General features: G+C 41.8%; 1 long non-coding RNA gene across 1 annotated transcript in view; it reads left to right on the plus strand.

The window, feature by feature from the left end:
• Nucleotides 1–16,956, plus strand: part of LOC128315115 (uncharacterized) — a 52,433-nt gene that overhangs the window by 15,471 nt on the left and 20,006 nt on the right. Inside the window, exon 3 of the long non-coding RNA XR_008297548.1 lies at nucleotides 826–949. This is a non-coding gene — a long non-coding RNA (uncharacterized LOC128315115). The remainder of the gene's footprint in view (nucleotides 1–825; nucleotides 950–16,956) is intronic.

The raw sequence follows: 16,956 nt of genomic DNA on the forward strand, positions 1-16,956 counted from the left end.
TCTCTCTCTCTCTCTCTCTCTCTTCCCCTCCCTCACTCGCTCTCTCTGTCTCTCTTTAAAAATAAATAAATAAAAACTTAAACAATATTAAAAAAAAAAGAAATTATAGTAGATTTGCCATTCCTCAAAAAGCTAGCCATAGAATTACTATATGCCCCGGCAATTTCACTCCTAGGTTTATACCCAGATGAACTGGATGGAAAACAGGTGCTCACACAAATACATGCATGTGAACGCTCACGACAGTACTCGTAGTCGTGACAGCCGAAAAGTAGAAACAACCCAAATGTCTCAACAGATTAACAGATAAACAAATTGTGGTCTATACATACAATAGAATATTATTCAGCCTTAAAGAGGAATGAAGAAATGATACGTTACTGTAATATGAATGAATCTTGAAAACACGCTAAGGTGAAGGAAGCCGGACACAGAAGGTCAGATATTGTATGATTCCATTTATATGATGTGTTCAGAATGGGTAGAACCATGGAGACAGAAAGTACATTGGTGGTTGCCAGGGCCAGGAAGAAAGAGAAATAGAGAGCTAACTGCTGAATGCATATGGGGTTTCCTTTTGGGTAGTGAAAACGTTTCAGAGCTAGATAGGGCTGGTTACACAACACTGTGATGGCAGTAAATGCCACTGATTCATTTGCCTTAAGATGGCTAATTTTGTGTTATGTAAATTTCACCTTAATAAAAAAATAACTATAGCAAACACCTCCTGCGTACCAGGCACCGTACTGAGCATTTCACATAATTTTCTTTTGAGGCCACATAATCTCTCTGTGAGGCAAGTAATGTATTCCTTCCATTTTACAGTTGAAGACTCTGACTGAAGCCCAGGGAAGTTATTATGCAAGACAATCTCCTTCTGACCAGCTTTCTAGAACTTTGAACAGAGCTGAACACAGAGACTTGAAGAAACTTGGTTGGAGGTAGAGTTGTTTTTCAATTACGTCAATTTCAAAAGCATGCCTCTCTGCTCTGAATTTGGACACTGGCTGGTGACTGTGTTAGAGGCTGTGGTTCTGTGTTTAAAAAGAATGTAGCAAAGAACTAGTTCTGGAAGGATGCAGAGGTGTGCTTTAGAATTCTTAGGCGGATGGTGAAATTGAAGTGTCCAGCAAGACTTCTTGGTGGGATGTGACTGGCGGTTCCTGGAGGGCAGGCAGGATGGTGTTAGGATGGATGCAGGAGATCATTCAAAGTGGTGTTTGGCTCTGAATTCATACTTGACTGATCTCCTATCAAGTTTCCTTGTAAATTGTTCATTTATAAAATTTTGGTATAAATCTAATCAAGTTGGTGACTAGGGATTTAAGGATCTTCAAATACGCAGGGCGTGAAGAATCTGGGTTGACCTTTGCATGATCTATTTTTCTTTGTGGTTTACTAACATGATTTTATGAAGACTTTGCTATTAGGACCTGCCTGTCATACTGGTGTAATTTATTCATTTTCCATTCATTTGCTTACTCACTCTTACATTGATTGATTGATTCATTCATTCATTCATTTACTCACTCAGTCACTCACTCGTTCACTCACTCAACCATCCATTCATTCACTCATTCACTTATTCATTCACTGACTCATTCACTCACCCATTCATTCACTGACTCACTGACTCATTCATTCATTCATTTATTCATTCATTCATTAATGTATTCATTCACTCACTCACTCACTCATCCACTTACTATCCCTCATCTACCTACTAGCTTACCCTTTGCTTAGCTCACTCACTCCTTGATTAATTGAATCATTTCATCTATATAAATAATACATGAAAAGTTGCCTATAAAAATGCAAATAGTATAAAAATATATCCAGCAAGAAGTCAGAGTCCTTTTGTTCTGAGCTTCTAGGCTCCCCCTCTGTCCTGCTCTGAGCCCAAGAAGTACATCTCACTGCTCATCGTTCCTTGTTTGGTATGCAGGCTTCAAGTCTTCTTCCAGATACTTATTTTATATACGGATACACACTGTATCCGGGTTTCCTGATGTGTATATAATCATAATGGATTCCTATTCTGGAAACCCTTTTTAAAATAACAGCCATTTTGTTTTTTTACTTTTAAATCTACTTTTAAACCTTTTTATTGTAATAGAATTTTACCAGTTACTCTAGAAACTCCCTCACCCCCACAAAAAGTAATTACTTTTATGGCTTTTCTGGTATTAAGTTTGTTGCATTCTTAGTTGTAAGAATTACAACATAGATTCTCAGAAGTAAAAAGTAGGGAACTGTATAAGAAAGTCAGGTGAAATTTACACACACACACACACACACACACACACACACACACAGGAGAATTTGAACTGAATCTTAAAGAACAAATAATCTGCCAAACTGAGAAATAGGGAAAAATCTTGGAAGACAAAAAGAGCATCACATATCATCAAAAGGGTAGCTGCATTGCTTCTTGGCCTTTTTTTTTTTTAAGTTTATTTATTTTGAGAGAGAGAGAGAGAGGGAGAGAGAGAGAGAGCACGAGCATGAGCAGAGGTGGGGCAGAGAGAGGGAGAGAGAGAATCCCAAGCAGGCTCCACGCCTTGCACAGAGCCCGATGTGTGGCTGTAACCCACAAACCATGAGATCATGACCTGAGCCGAGATCAAGAGTCAGATGCTTAACCTCCTGAGCCACCCAGGTGCCCCTGCTTCTTGGCCTTTTGGCTAAGATCAAATGTAAAAGCGCGGGAGCTACAACTCTCCCTTCAGATGACATCCAGCTACACGTTCCCTGGTAACTGCAAGAAAATCACAGATGCCAGTCAGAGCTGGAAATGCTCCTCAACCAACTTTGCATTTTATAGATTATTCATCTGAAGCCCAAGCCCAGACCAACTTTTCCCATATCATAAGCTTGTTAGTGGAAGAACTCAAGGGAAGAATTCAGGTCCCCTGATTAGTCCACTATTTTTCTATTGCAGTAAGCTGTCTCCCTGAAATGACGAGGGGGGTTTATTTAAAAAAAAGTACTCCTATGTAACAAATATCCTTTTATCTCAAATACATCAGGTTCAAAAAATACTACTATTTTCCAACAATACACAAAGGTAATTTTTATGGTGTCTGTCTGGGCCTATATAAAATTCTAAAAATGTCTTTTGATTCAGAATGTTTTATTGTTAAACATGGCTCTTTAGTCTAATTTTTAATGGTTGACAATCCAGGGATGCCTGAGTGGCTCAGTTGGTTAAGCGCCTGATTACGGCTCAGGTCATGATCTCACAGTTTGTGAATTCAAACCTTGCATTGAGCTCTGTGCTGATAGCTCAGAGCCCGGAGCCTGCTTTAGATTCTATGTCTCCCTCTCTCTCTCTGTTCCTCCCCCTCTTGTACTCTGTCTCTCTCTCAAAAATAAATAAAGATTAAAAAATTAAAAAAAATGATGATCCATGGGTGCTATGTAGAATAACTCTAGATTTACCAGAATATTATTAAGTGGAAGCTTAATAAACTATTTATGAAGCCAACAAATTTAAATAAATAAATTTGTTGCATCTTTATGGCTTAATAAAAAGTATGCAGCCTTACACATCATAGTTTTGCCTATTAAAAAAGGTTTTAAAAATGTTTATTTATTTTGAGAGAGAGAGAGAGAGCAGGGAAGGTGCAGAAAGTGAGGGAGAGAGAATCCCAAGCAAGCTCAGCACCATCAGCGTGGAGTCTGATGTGGGGCTTGATCTCACCAACTGAGAAATCATGACCTGAGCCGAAATCAAGAGTTGGACGCTCAACTGACTGAGCCACCCAGATGCACCTTAAAAATTTTTTTATATGTAACCTTGAGGAACCTGGCCCATTTGACCTGTGGAGTATCCCCAGGCTGGATTTTGCTGATTGTACCCTCATCACACAGTTCAACAGCTCCTTTTTCCCCTATCCTCCTATAAATTGACAGGCAGATCCAGAGGTCTCACCAGATTTGGGATCAGCCCCCGGAATAGGTGATTGTAGGTGGTGCTGTGTTCTTCCATCATGCATCTGCTCTTTTCCCCTTGTTTTTAATTTTGGAAGATGTGGTGAGCATTGCCTACACCCATTCATTCATACGAGTCTGCAGAACAGTGTTGTTCTAATTCCATCATTTTGTTTTCATTTATTAGCTGGGATAATTTTATAAGGAGATACTTCCTGTCATCTACTATTTGGTTACCTAGGAGTTTAGTTTGTATAGGAAAGTAAGATACATGTTTGATAGTGTCATTTTACTTGGTTTTTAAGATCATGTATGGGTTCCTTGTCATCCTCAAAAGATTACCAGCTACATTTTTCAAACATGTCATCATGAATTCATGGATTTCAACATATTTGATGAATTCCAATTTCTTGCAATTCTCATCCTTACGGGAACTTATATTGTTTCATCTGTGACCCGGAGAAGCTCTTAACTTTAGACCTCTGTGATGAGCTGCTCTCACATCTCCTTGACATGATTCTAGAACAGGGTTGGCCACTGTTTCTAGGCTTTTCTAGTGGATAGAGCTAGGAAAACACACATGCACACACGTCTGTCTGTCTATCTGCCTCTGTCTGTCTCTCTCTCTCATTACCGATCTTTCAACTGTCTATGAATAGGTAAAATGCCATATGAATTCACATCAATTTCTAACTCAAATTAAAGACTACAGGGTTTTTGCTTTACTTGCCTCTGTGTTATATCCGTATCTCCTCTCTTTCATACCAAAAACCTTAGTTCTCAAGCATACAGAATTAGAATGTCCCGTAATTACTCACTTGCTTTATCCCTTGGTATAAACATAATAGTCTCAGAATAACAACATAATACTATTACCACTAATCATGATTCCTGAAAAATAGTTGTCTATATTGTTACATATGCTATTCTTGTCCCTCTATTTTTTTTATGGCTTTACTATATCCTCATGGTCATATCTGTGTTCACATAGTCATATACATGATAAACTTCCCTGTTAACTTTCATTTAGTCCTAGTTCCTCAAGTAATTGCATGTTAAGTGCTCTGTCCTCTTTGCCCTTATGCTTCTCTAGCCATTTTCGTTGTCAGAAGTGTGGGCTTTAGCAGATTCCTCAGGAGGAACTCAGGAGAACAGTATCTTCTGAGTTTCTGTGTGATGGAAACAGTTTGTCTCTGCTCCTTACACACAAAGGTCGATAGCGCTGATGTATGACAAATGAGCACCATGTGTAATCTGGGATTTTCTTTTGCTCTAAAGGACACTATTTGGACAACTGGCAAGTTAGAATTAAGTCTATAGAATAGATCTGAGCAATAGCTTGTTAATTTTCTTACTTTGCAATTATATTGTGGTTGTGTAAGAGGATGCTCTTGTTTTTAGGAGACACAAACTCCAATTAGGGACAAAAGTGCATCATGCATGCAACTTACATATCTACATGTGCACATGCATTCACACGATAAATGGTAATATTTGGGGAATCTATGTAAAAGGCATATGGGAATTATGAATTCTTTACACTAGTCTTCAACTTTTATGTAAGTCTAAAGTGATATTAAAAAACCAAGAATATTTATAGAGACATGCATTTCTCAACAGACATATAAATGTGTAGGTATCCCTATTTATGCTAGCATCCATAATTTTATAGTACAATTTTATGGATATGTTGAGTTGTATTTTTTTCCAAAGATAAACACTGGAAACTTCTTATGATGTTTAAGAATTTATACTTGGCACAGCAAAATATGGGGTACTGATGATGGATCCAGAAAACACACCGGAAAGAAAGACATAAATGTCTTATTTGTAAAGAAAAAAAAAATCAGTGACAAAGCAAAAATTACAGAGATTTGGTCTTGATTTATTTTGCATAGATGCCAATTACTGTCATATTTTCTTGATCTTTAACTGAGACCTTGTTCCCCTTCTGTTAATTTTTCCTTTAAAGCCAAATAAAAATGAACAGAGCTATTATTATTTTGCATTGAGTGTCCCAAGTAGATTTGGATTGGTGGTTTCAAAGCAAACAAACAAGAGACAGATGCAATGGAATTTCATAACTAGATGGGCTTTAGGGTGTATCAATTTTCTTGGGCAAGTTCATAAAAAAACAAGTTTCTCCCTCTTGTACTCTGTCCTTAGGGACTAATGTTCTAAAAAGGGAGAACAATTTTCCAGTAAAATTAACTCCATTGAAGATGTGGTGGATTTTAAAGACATTCCACTTTCATGCTATTTTTTAAGGCTTTTGGGGATGGGCCCCTATGTAGCTAGGAGGGGGCCTCCCTGGTGGGTTGTGTTCTTGTCTGATGTCATGGGCACAGTTGGATATAAATGCTCTCATGCTTGGATCTCCTGGTTCCTTTGTCCAAAATACTTTCATCTTTTCCACAAGATGGCAAGATCTGCTTGCAAAGCGGAAGCACCCTGTAACAATATGAAACAGATCTCCTTCGTTTGGGAGGGCAATCCCCAACTTACAAATGAATTGTCTTTGAATATTGTCTCTAAGTCAGTGGCTTAAAATTCAAAATTGCCCTTTTCTATGGACACACCATCATTAGGTCCCCAGGCCAGCTGACTGAAATTTCCCAAGCCCACCATGTTAATTTCTGTAGCGATCCTGTGGCCCCCCAATCACCAGGTGTGACTGTGCTCTAGAGTAGTGGCTCTCACCAGGCCATGGAATGCACTTTCTGAAAGGCCTTGCTGGCTGCTTATCTAACACCCTACACTAATTCTCCGGAGTGTAGACCTTCTCATGGTACTCCTCTGCTCATGCCAAATATGTACCTGTTCCTGACCTTCAACCACATGTTCCGTCTTTCCCATCTCACTGTATGCGATTTCTCCACATGGACACATGCCACCTAAAGCTTTGTCTGAACGTGCCCCAGCCTTCCTCAGTTTCCCATATTTGCCTATGCTGTTTTTGGCACCCAGAATCAATTTCCCGTTTGTGTTGGCCTCTTCTTTGCTGGCTCATCTCATATGCCATGTCCTTTTCTGATTTCTCCCTATTTTTATCCTACTATTATCTTGCTTGTCCTATGCCATGTAGTAAAGCCTTTATGGGGTGATGTTTGTTAGACTGTTAGTGAGCCCCGTGCCACCTAGGGGGCAGGAATCCTTGTTTTATCCACCTCCGAGGGTCCGGCAAGGCCTAGCGCTATGCTTTGCATACAGTGGCTGCACGGCAAATTCTGGAGGTGTTGAATGGCCTCCCTGCCCCCACCCCACTGTCACATATACCGAGAGAGAGTGGGCAGCATGTGCAGGTGCCCGTAGGAGACCAGAGAGGGGAGCTGTCTTTGTTGCTCTCCAAACATTAATGTCCACAGACAGCTAAGTGCTGTCTACCTTTGGCTTTGAGTCAGATATAATAAAACAAAATCAGCCATTACGAGTAATGCTTTTTAAATATTGTTGTAAGCCTCACAAAAGACGTTTGCTATCCCTGACTGGTGTCAGATACAATAAATATAATTAATCTCTGGAAACACATAGATGAAATTACTTAAATCATGGCTTTAGTTCATTTCCAATCCTCTGAATCTCCTGGGCATAGAGCAAATCACGTGGCTCTTTGCTGCTGGAGGCACCTCAAGCCCTTCTCCCCGGTTTGGCTCGAGGGGTTTGGTTCTTTCTGGCCATTTTAAACTTGAAAGTGGAAAATGTTGAGCTCTCCACATCCATCTCTTGGGGACTTACTAAAAGAAAGTTTATTTGCATAGGAGAGGTGACCTCTCCTTCCCTCTTTGACTGTGTTTTCATATCTAATAAGTTAAGAGTGGACTTTGTAGCAGCTTCCCTTAGGACAGATTCGATGAGACCACAGTCCTGGAGGTGAATGGCTCTGAGTGCTTTCCTGCATCTTAGTATCTCCAAATTTTCTTACCATGGGTCAGTGTGGCTTTGGTGTCATAACATAAAAGCCATCGACTTGAGTTACAGGCAACCTTAGATTTCATCCAGGCCAATAGCCCCATTTGATAAGTAAGAAACCCCCCCAGCCTTGGTGAGCTGACGTGATTGCTGGCGACCACAGCTGTCTGAGTGTCAGAGGCTGGGTGAGAACAAGGCCTCTGCTGGGATCCTTTCTACCTCATGGATTTTTCTCAAATATTTTCCCAGGTGGGCTTAAAAAAAAAAAACTATTTCAGAGAACCATAATGGAAATATTTGGTTAACAAGACCATGCATTTCTTATATTTTAACCAGTATTTAACCAGTATTTATGGAGGGCTTACCATAGGCCATGTACTTTTTTAAAAGTTTATTTATTTTGAGAGAGAGAGAGAGCGCACATGGAAGGGGGGAGGAGAGAGAGAGAGAGAGAGAGAGAGAGAGAGAGAGAGAGAGAGAAAGAAAAGAAAGAGAATCCCAAGTAGGCTCCATTCTGTCAGCATGCAGCCCGATGTGGGGCTTGAATTCATGAACCATGAGATCATGACCTGAGCCAAAGTCTAATGCTTAACCAACTGAGCCACCCAGAAGCCCCAAGCCATTCACTTTATAGGTGCTAGGGATACCATGATGAACAAGACAGATACAATGCCTAGCCTGAGGAATCTTCCAGTTTACTGGGGTAGCCAGGGATTAGATAGAATAGTTCAATGATTTTTGAAGAGTGTTATAATGGGACACTGTAGGGTGCCTGGAAATTCTAACTGAAGGGTGGCAGAATTTGTCTGGAAGAAACTAAACATATTCTAAACAATAGGAGCAACAATGCAAAGGCTGGGGGTTCAGTTAAAGCTTTCCCTCATGTCCACGTGCTACCTCTAGACATCTTTGTGGCCACACCCTGCTTCCCTCTCCAGACTTATCTCTCCTGTCCTAATTCTTTGTCCAAGCTTTTATTTCTTTTCCTTTCTTTGCACATACTGTCACTCTCCTGGAAATGCAAATTGCTTCCAGCCCTACTCATGCTTTAGGTTTCAGCTTTCCATTCGACTCCTCTGGACCGTTTTGGCGAATTCTCCCATGTGATATCATAGCACCTCATGTATACTTTCACTAGTCTTCATGGACTTTAATGTAATTGTCTGTTTGCTTATCTGTGTTCCTGGCTGGCCTGGGAGCATCTTGTAGGGTCACAGGTGGGTCTTATTTGTCTCAGTAAGCCTAGCACAATGTCTTGAACTTAATTATTATTCCCAATACACCTCTGTTGTATGAACAAATGGAGAAATATAGGCTCCTGCCTCTAGTCTAGTTCGTTCTGCTTCTTTTTCCCCCGTTCCTTTGTCTGTCACTCCATCCATCTATCCTTCTTTCCTTCCTTCATTCCCCACTCTTGCTCCCTTTTATCTATCTAACAGAGTCTACTGTGAGCTTGGCTTGGCCTTGAACTCCAGCACAAGAGTTAGACAGGCAATTAGATAAATAATTATTTAGCAGGGTGCTCGATATTACAGGAATTTAAACAAAGGGCTACAGAGCACCAAGGGTGAATCCATATGTTTGTCTGGGATAATCTGAGGAGGCTTCGCCAAGGAAGTACTGTCTGAGCTGGGTCTTGAGAGATAAGAGAGATTTGCCAGGTGAGGAAAGGGAGCAGGAAGGTTACCGCTTTGGAGGCTATAGCACATGCAGAGAAAGACCCTGAGTTGTGGAAAGTCAGAAGTTTAATGTCCCTGGAATGGAGGGTGTTTACAGTACTGGGGAGGGAGGGCTGGGAAGAGTAGGCAGGACAAAGTGAGGGGAACTGAGGCCTAATGGGAAATGCTCTTGCTTGCCTCTGTAAACAGTGTGAGTTTTATGATATAGGTGCTGGGAACCCTACTGAGGTTTTCAAGCAGGGACGTCTTCTCTCTTTTGTAGGAAGCTGACAGTACCTCCCTAGGGCCATGATAAGAGAAAATCTTGGAGGTAGCAAAGGCAGAGCTTGCCAGTCGGTTTTCAGTGCTACTCTGCCATGTTCTCCCCTGTCTCTCCATTCCCCTTCTCTTCTAGCAAACCCTAGTCTGGAACACAGGCCATTGCTAGCACTGGATGGGGATGGCCACAGGAGGAAAGAAGAGGTGGTGGGACGGGGGAGGTAAGCAGCTCATTTGTAAGAATTTGTCACCTTTACCTCTGGAGAACTGGGACTTTGAAATGATAGTGTTTACCAGCCCTTTATGTTACTTATGAGACATCTCATTTCCCTTAATAATCCTTATTAGCCAGAGAATTTATTGTTTGGCACAGACTTAAATATATGTTTACCAAATTTTCCAGTGTTAGAGCTGGCGAAAGGACTCATTCTTCCTGGACTCCTCTTGTTGTTACAACAACAACGGTAAATCTTCGCTGACTGATTTGAGGAGGCCATTGAACTTGAGAGTAACAATTACTGAACCAAATGTTTACATTACAGCACCCGCAATTCATCGAAGTGCTTCAGCTGCATAATTAATAGGACCAGCTAAAATTCTACATCATTGTAATAATATTTACTCTGAAAACTCACAGTTGGACTACAGTTTCTATCTCAAGCTCTGCTGACATCAAGGAATTTTAAACTTCCTTTTTGACAGGGAGGTTTATTAGGGCCTTATTTTGGCAGCCAAAACACATCTCTTGCAGATGTGCATTGAATTCATGGACTATTAAAGATTGATGTTGGATTAGAGACGATCTATTCAGTTGTTTCTAAACCTGGCTGAACCACAGAATCTACTGGGGGAGGGGTGGCTTCAGAAATTTCTGGATTCCTGGGCTCCACGTCTGGGAGCCTGATTCAGGAGGTAGGGTGGAACTAGGACATGGTAGACAGATTTTCTTAAACACTCAGGTTATTCTTCCACTTATGAGAACTGCGGGTCTCATTTTGAGGATATCGAGGACTACAAGACTGAAGGCACTGGGAAGAGTAAAACAATCCGGCAGCCTCTTGGGTCTCTGTGAGTGAAACAGAAATGGGTATCATGGACCCCTGGGAAATGCTTCTGTGAATAAAATAGTTTTGTTTAAAAAGTACCCAATTTTAGCTTACAGGGAGGCACTTTCACAGTGACTGTAAGCGTGGATTCTCTGTCCTCATAGAAACTCTCAGGTGCTTGTTAAAAATGCAGGTTCCTGAGATCTCCTGTAGACCCACTGTATTAAAAGCTCTGAGGGTGGGGCCCAAGAACTGTATTTTAAAACACCCTTCAAGGGTACCTAGGTGGCTAAGTTGGTTAGACATCTGACTCCTGGTTTGACTCAGATCATGATCCCATGGTTCATGAGTTTGAGCCCTACATCCAGCTCCATGCTGACAGCACAGAGCCTGCTTGGGATTCTCTCTCTCTCTGCTCCTTCCCCACTGTGTGTGTCCTGTCTCTCTCTCTCTCTCTCAAAATTAATAAACTTGAAAAAATAAACAACCTAATGCACTTAAAGTTTGAGAGACATTAGTTTTATTTTCTTTAAAAAAAAAATATAATTGGCTCCTCCTTGCTTGTGGCCAATACTCAGTGCCAGTCCTCAAACTCATGGGAACTGAAATTTGCAAACATTGACGCATCCAGTGTGCATTCCCTCTCCTTCCCTGTGCCATTTGGCACTGTTGACTGCACATTCTTGAAACGTTCTGCAAACCCCTTTCTCTTTACCATCCCTCTATGTTGCCGTGTCATCCTCAGACTTACCTTTTCCTGGACTCCTCTTCTTCCACCTGCCCTTCGTGGGCAATCACACGTCCTCTCTTGGTTACATTGTGATAGTAGTGATGATTTCCAAATGTCTTTCACCAGCTTACACTCATTTCCTGAGCTTCAGACCCGCCTATACAATAGCCTGTTGAGTACCTGCTGTTTATATGTCCACTGTGCCCTCAAATTCACATGGCAGAATGGAGTTCATGATGTTCCCCCATCACCTGGTTCTCCTCCTCTCTCCAGTACTTGGGTTGATGGTGCTGCTACTCATCCAATCACTACCCCAGACTCTTGCCTCTCACTTCACCTCCATGCATGAGCAAGCTCCACTGATTTGAGCTATTAAATATACCTGAGTCAATTACCTCTCAATATAATTGGAAAAAAATATACCTGAAATCTACTGTATGTATCCCTCCCAAATGCCTCTGGCTCACCCCAGACCTTCATCATCACTCATCTGAACCTCGGTACTACCTCCTGGGCTGGTGTCTTCCTGCCAGTATCCAGAATGATCTTTTAAGCATCTTATGACACCATCCCTCCTGCTTAAACCCTTCAGAAATTCTGCATTGCCTTCAGGATAAAGCCCCAAATCTTTAGTGTGCTTCTCAAGATCTTCTAAGCTCTGGCTGTTCTTCCACTTAGCTCCTGCTCATCTCTTCTCTCTCATTCCCTGGACCTTATGTCCTAGCCATTGTGAATTACTCTGCTCCCTGGTGCCTTGAGGCATTTTCAGAGGAAATTTCTAATACCTGGAATGTCTTTCTATCACTATATCTGCTTTCTCCATCTGTCATAGAGTTGAGTCCCTACTCATTCTTCTGGATGCAACTCTGCCCCTCTGAAACCTTGGTTGACCCTCTGGCAGCGATGTGGTCCTGACACTGTGCACAATCCTACCATATCCACACCTCCATCAGAAATCTGTGTGCAAGGACTTGTGTGTGCCTACTGCCTTTCTTTGACTTGATTCATCTATTACCTCCAGTGCTTAGAATCATGACTGGTTCTTAGTAGGTGCTTAACACTTCTTAGATGAATGAATGTGTGAATCATTCACGGCATCTGACTTTTAGAACCATATATCATGTAAAAATCTATACTTACATTTTAGCCATTCTTCCAATATATGAAACACATGTCATGAATTAATGCATTGGCAATAGAGTTCATAAAAATAACTATGCGTTCTGATTAATTGACTCATGTTACCCAATTAACTTACCCATTAAGGGGTTAGCCAGAAGCTGGAAGTGAAGCAAATATACTGTGGCATGGATCAACATTGAACCAAGTCCCTCTAGCAGTTGATAGGAAGGGGTTTAAAAAACAAGCAAGGTTACTAGGCATTACTTCATCTTTTATAACATATTGGGCATTTTTTTTTTTTAACCAAAGGAAACCATATTTCATCCCGGTAAGTAAGAATCATGCTAATAATGGAAAACAAAACTATTCCAACATTTTAGCTAAAATTATAGTGTGGCTGTAAGTAAAAAGAAGTTTGAGATGCTCAAGTGGGTCTATTTTTTTTTTTGGTCCTTCTTTGTCTGTTGCAGCATTGGCACAAAGGAAGCTGTGAGTGGTTGGATCAGGGTCCCATAGCCAGGCAGGGAAGAGCCTTGGGGGTGAATTGGGTCATGGCAGGGTGGAGGGAGCAACACATCAGTGATGCATCCTGGGAAATAATCAGGTCTGAGCACAACACACGTAGACTTCAAAGCCAAGTATTGACTTGTCACTCTAGGCCAGGCACGGGGTTTTCTGTTTTATAAAACCTATGCTGTTCAACCCACTCTGCAACCCTATGAAGCTATTACAGATTTCTTAATTTTACAGACTCAGGAGCTGTTAATTGACTCTCAGGGTGTAGGAAACGGCATCTGGTTGATTCCATCATTGAAGATTCAGGAGGGTGTGGCAATCAGCTTGCCTGAATTCAAAAGGCAAGAAGACACCCTCTGCAATTCTTCCGCTCTCTTGTCTCTCAATATTCTGTCCCTTGATTCTCTCAGAACTCATGCCTCTTGGGTTCCCACCCCTTGTCCACATGGCATAGGCAGCTGTATTGGGCTGAGAGAGACTTGTCAGCTGAAACGCTCTCTGGTAAGCTCGCTGCGGGAGAAAGGAGTGTGGGGTCTGACCTCAAAGTGCCCCATTCCATCCAGCCACGCTGGCTTTAGATGGACATGACTTTCACATCATCAGAGACTGACAGGATATTAGAATGGTAAGGGACCATAGCATCAGCTTCTCTTATTTCACAGATGAGGACATTGGGTCCATGGGAACTTAACTTGTCCAAAGTCTTGGCAGTGGTAGATGTGGAATGTGAGCTTCCTAACATCCCCAGGGCCCTTGCCCCTACACCACTGTGGCTCCCCTATGTGCCAAGTTCATGCCCCTGCTCCTTGGCACCCCTTTTCCTCCCTGTCGAGCAGATAGTAGGAATCACATGTATCGATTGGAGCCAAATACACTTATGTTCTTTCAGCACCCAATGTCTGTGATTTTGCCTTGAAGTTGACTCTTGTTTCCCATGCTTCCAGGATGAGGTTCTCTGTCTCCTTCTCCTCTGTGTCTCCCGCTCTTCCCAGGCCTTTTGATCTCTTCTATGGCATGCCTTCCACGCCAGTCTTCTGTGGTCTTCAAACACATCTCATAAATTTTCTCCTTTGCTGAGGCTATTTTCCCAAGCACCCTCCACTCGCACGCTCCTTGCTCTGTCTTTTGAGCACTAATGCAAATCATAGTGCTTTTAACACACCCTCTCTAACCACTTTGGCCTGTGGGGGATCCTTATGCCCATCATGGTGTCTCTCCTTTAAAACTCAACATATTGTGGCTAGGCCAGTATTTGCCAAAGTATTTCCTAGAACACGTGCCCTTTGAAGCCCGTTTTCTCCCTGTTCTCCACTCCACCTGTAGGATAAGTCCGTGGTTAAATCTGTCCGTGAAATGCTGAATGTTTTATCTGTCTCGTGGACATTCCTATTGCATAGTAGAAACTGTCTTAGGTTTTTAAACCCCTGTACCTTCCAGATTTATGTCCTTGGAACCTTTCATTTGTGTGACACTATCAGCATTCTGTTGAATACATTTTGGGGAATGCTCTTCTAGGAAGGTTATGGTACACAATTAGAAATCTAGAAGTCTTATCCTCCCAGCAATCATGTAAGTTTTTGTGATTCTTTATCTCTCTCCAGTGCCCAATGGAATGTTAATTTCTTTCTTTCTGGTTTAAAATTTTTAGGTCGTGGCAAAGGGCTAAGGGAGGTTTACTTAACTGCCATTGTGGGATCCTAGTGCAGAGAAGGACTTTTTACATGGAAATATGGCAAAGATGCAAACTGGTCAGCAGGAAAAGCAGAAATTATTCAGGGATCAGGACAACTTAAAATATAGCATTGTCATGGACGATAAGTGTGGCTGGATCTAGAAAGGCCAAATCCACTGCCAGAAAAGTCTCAGTGGAAAAGTTGTAATTTGAGAAACCCTCACCGAAAGAAAGGCAAGTAGCTCTGATGTAAGTGAACTTCTCTAAGTCCTGGAGAGTGAAAAACAAGTTCAAAGATGGAGAGAGGGAGAAAGAAAAAAAAATGGAACAGAATGGATGGTTATAAAACACTCATTTTATTTCATTTTCCAAACTTTCCTGGGATGAGCTCCCAGATCCTCACCCTGCTACCAGGAGCTAAGGCTTCAGTTATTAAGGCTCTGTTCTTGCCAAAAACTTCCTTCTTTTTCTCTTTTCTTGCTTCATGTTTCAGGAATGACCTTAAACAACCCTGGATCTTTATCGGTTCAAGTTAACGCAACTCAAGTCGGTTCACAAGCTATTTGTTGAGCACATACTATGTGCCAAGTGATGCTGGGGCTGCAAAGATAAATAAAACAGTCTTTTTGCCTGGGTATGTTCTAGCCAGGGGTGGAGAGAGGCAGTATCAGACACAATGACAGGTAGTTTCAATATGGCACCAAGATAAAGAACAGGGAGGCACATGCCCGAGTCTGGGCACTCTGGTGACTGTGTCTATGAGGCCATCTTCTCCATGAAGCTCAGGAGTACAGTGTGGAGGGCCCATGAGATTTCTAGGGGCTCATGAAGATGTTTTCATTTTTTTAAAATCAGAAATAAAAATTAAATATGATCTAGCCTGGATTTTATTTATCTTTTAAATTTTTATTTCTATTTATTTATTTATTTATTTATTTATTTATTTATGAGAGAGAGTAAGTGAGGGAGGGGCTGAGGGAGAGGGAGAGACAGAATCCCAAGAAGGCTCTGCACTATCAGTACAGAATCTGACACGGGGCTCCATCTCAGGACTGTGAGATCACGACCTGAGCAGAAATCAAGCGTTGGATGCTTAACTGACCGAGCCACCCAGACGCCCCTTATTTATCTTTGTACCAATACAGTCACAAAGTAATTTGAATATTTTTTATGGAGGAAGGGGCCCACACAGGCGAAAGTGCCCAGGGCCTACAAAAATCACATATGATTGTGTTAGCTTCCTGGTGCATTTGTAACAAAGTACCACAAACCGAGTGACTTAGACAGTCGGAGTGTATTTTTTCATGGTTCTGGACCCCAAAAGTTTGAGATGACAGTGTGAGTGAGCAGGGTTGTGTGGGTTCCTTGGCAGGGCTGTGGAGGAGACTCTGTCCCAGGCATCTCCCCTTGCTTCTGGTGCCTCAGGTGCTCTTTGGCTTGTAGATGGCTCTCTTGTTGTGTCTTCCCATTGTCTTCCTTCGTTGTGTACCTCTTTCTCTTTACATGGCATTCTTTTTGATAAGCCCATCAGCCATATTGGGTTAGGGGCTAGCCCTACGGCAGCATGACCTCATGACCTATGGCAGCTGAACTAGGTCAGCCATGACCTATGGCAGCTGAACTAATTACATCTTCAACAGCACTATTTCCAAGTGTTTCTAGGGGTTAGGATTTCAGCATATGGATTTGCTGGTGGTGGTGGTGTTTGGGGAGGGACACAGTCCCACCCATAATAGTAACCCCGGGTTCCTGGGAGAATCCATGCTTCTCTTCTCCTCTGTGACCACTAGGCTGTGCTCGAGGTGAGTCACATAGCTTTCTGTGGTTATAGGTCCCCTCACCTCCCTCCCAAAGAAATAAAACAAGGGGTTTTTCTTGTTGATCATAAGACCACTATGGAAAATTATGTTGCAGACTTTATTGGAACATTTTATTTATTGACTTGCCTTCTGATTGAAGATGGCCAGATTTAATTATTATTTAAAAAAATAAGCTTATTCTTGGAAATGCTGAGCATGACATCTTTAGAAAGTGAAGCCTTCGTGTGGCGCCTGGGTGCCTCAGTGGGTTAAGCCTCCGACTTCAGCTAGG

Source organism: Acinonyx jubatus, chromosome C2, assembly GCF_027475565.1.
Source record: "Acinonyx jubatus isolate Ajub_Pintada_27869175 chromosome C2, VMU_Ajub_asm_v1.0, whole genome shotgun sequence".
Lineage (NCBI taxonomy): Eukaryota > Metazoa > Chordata > Mammalia > Carnivora > Felidae > Acinonyx > Acinonyx jubatus.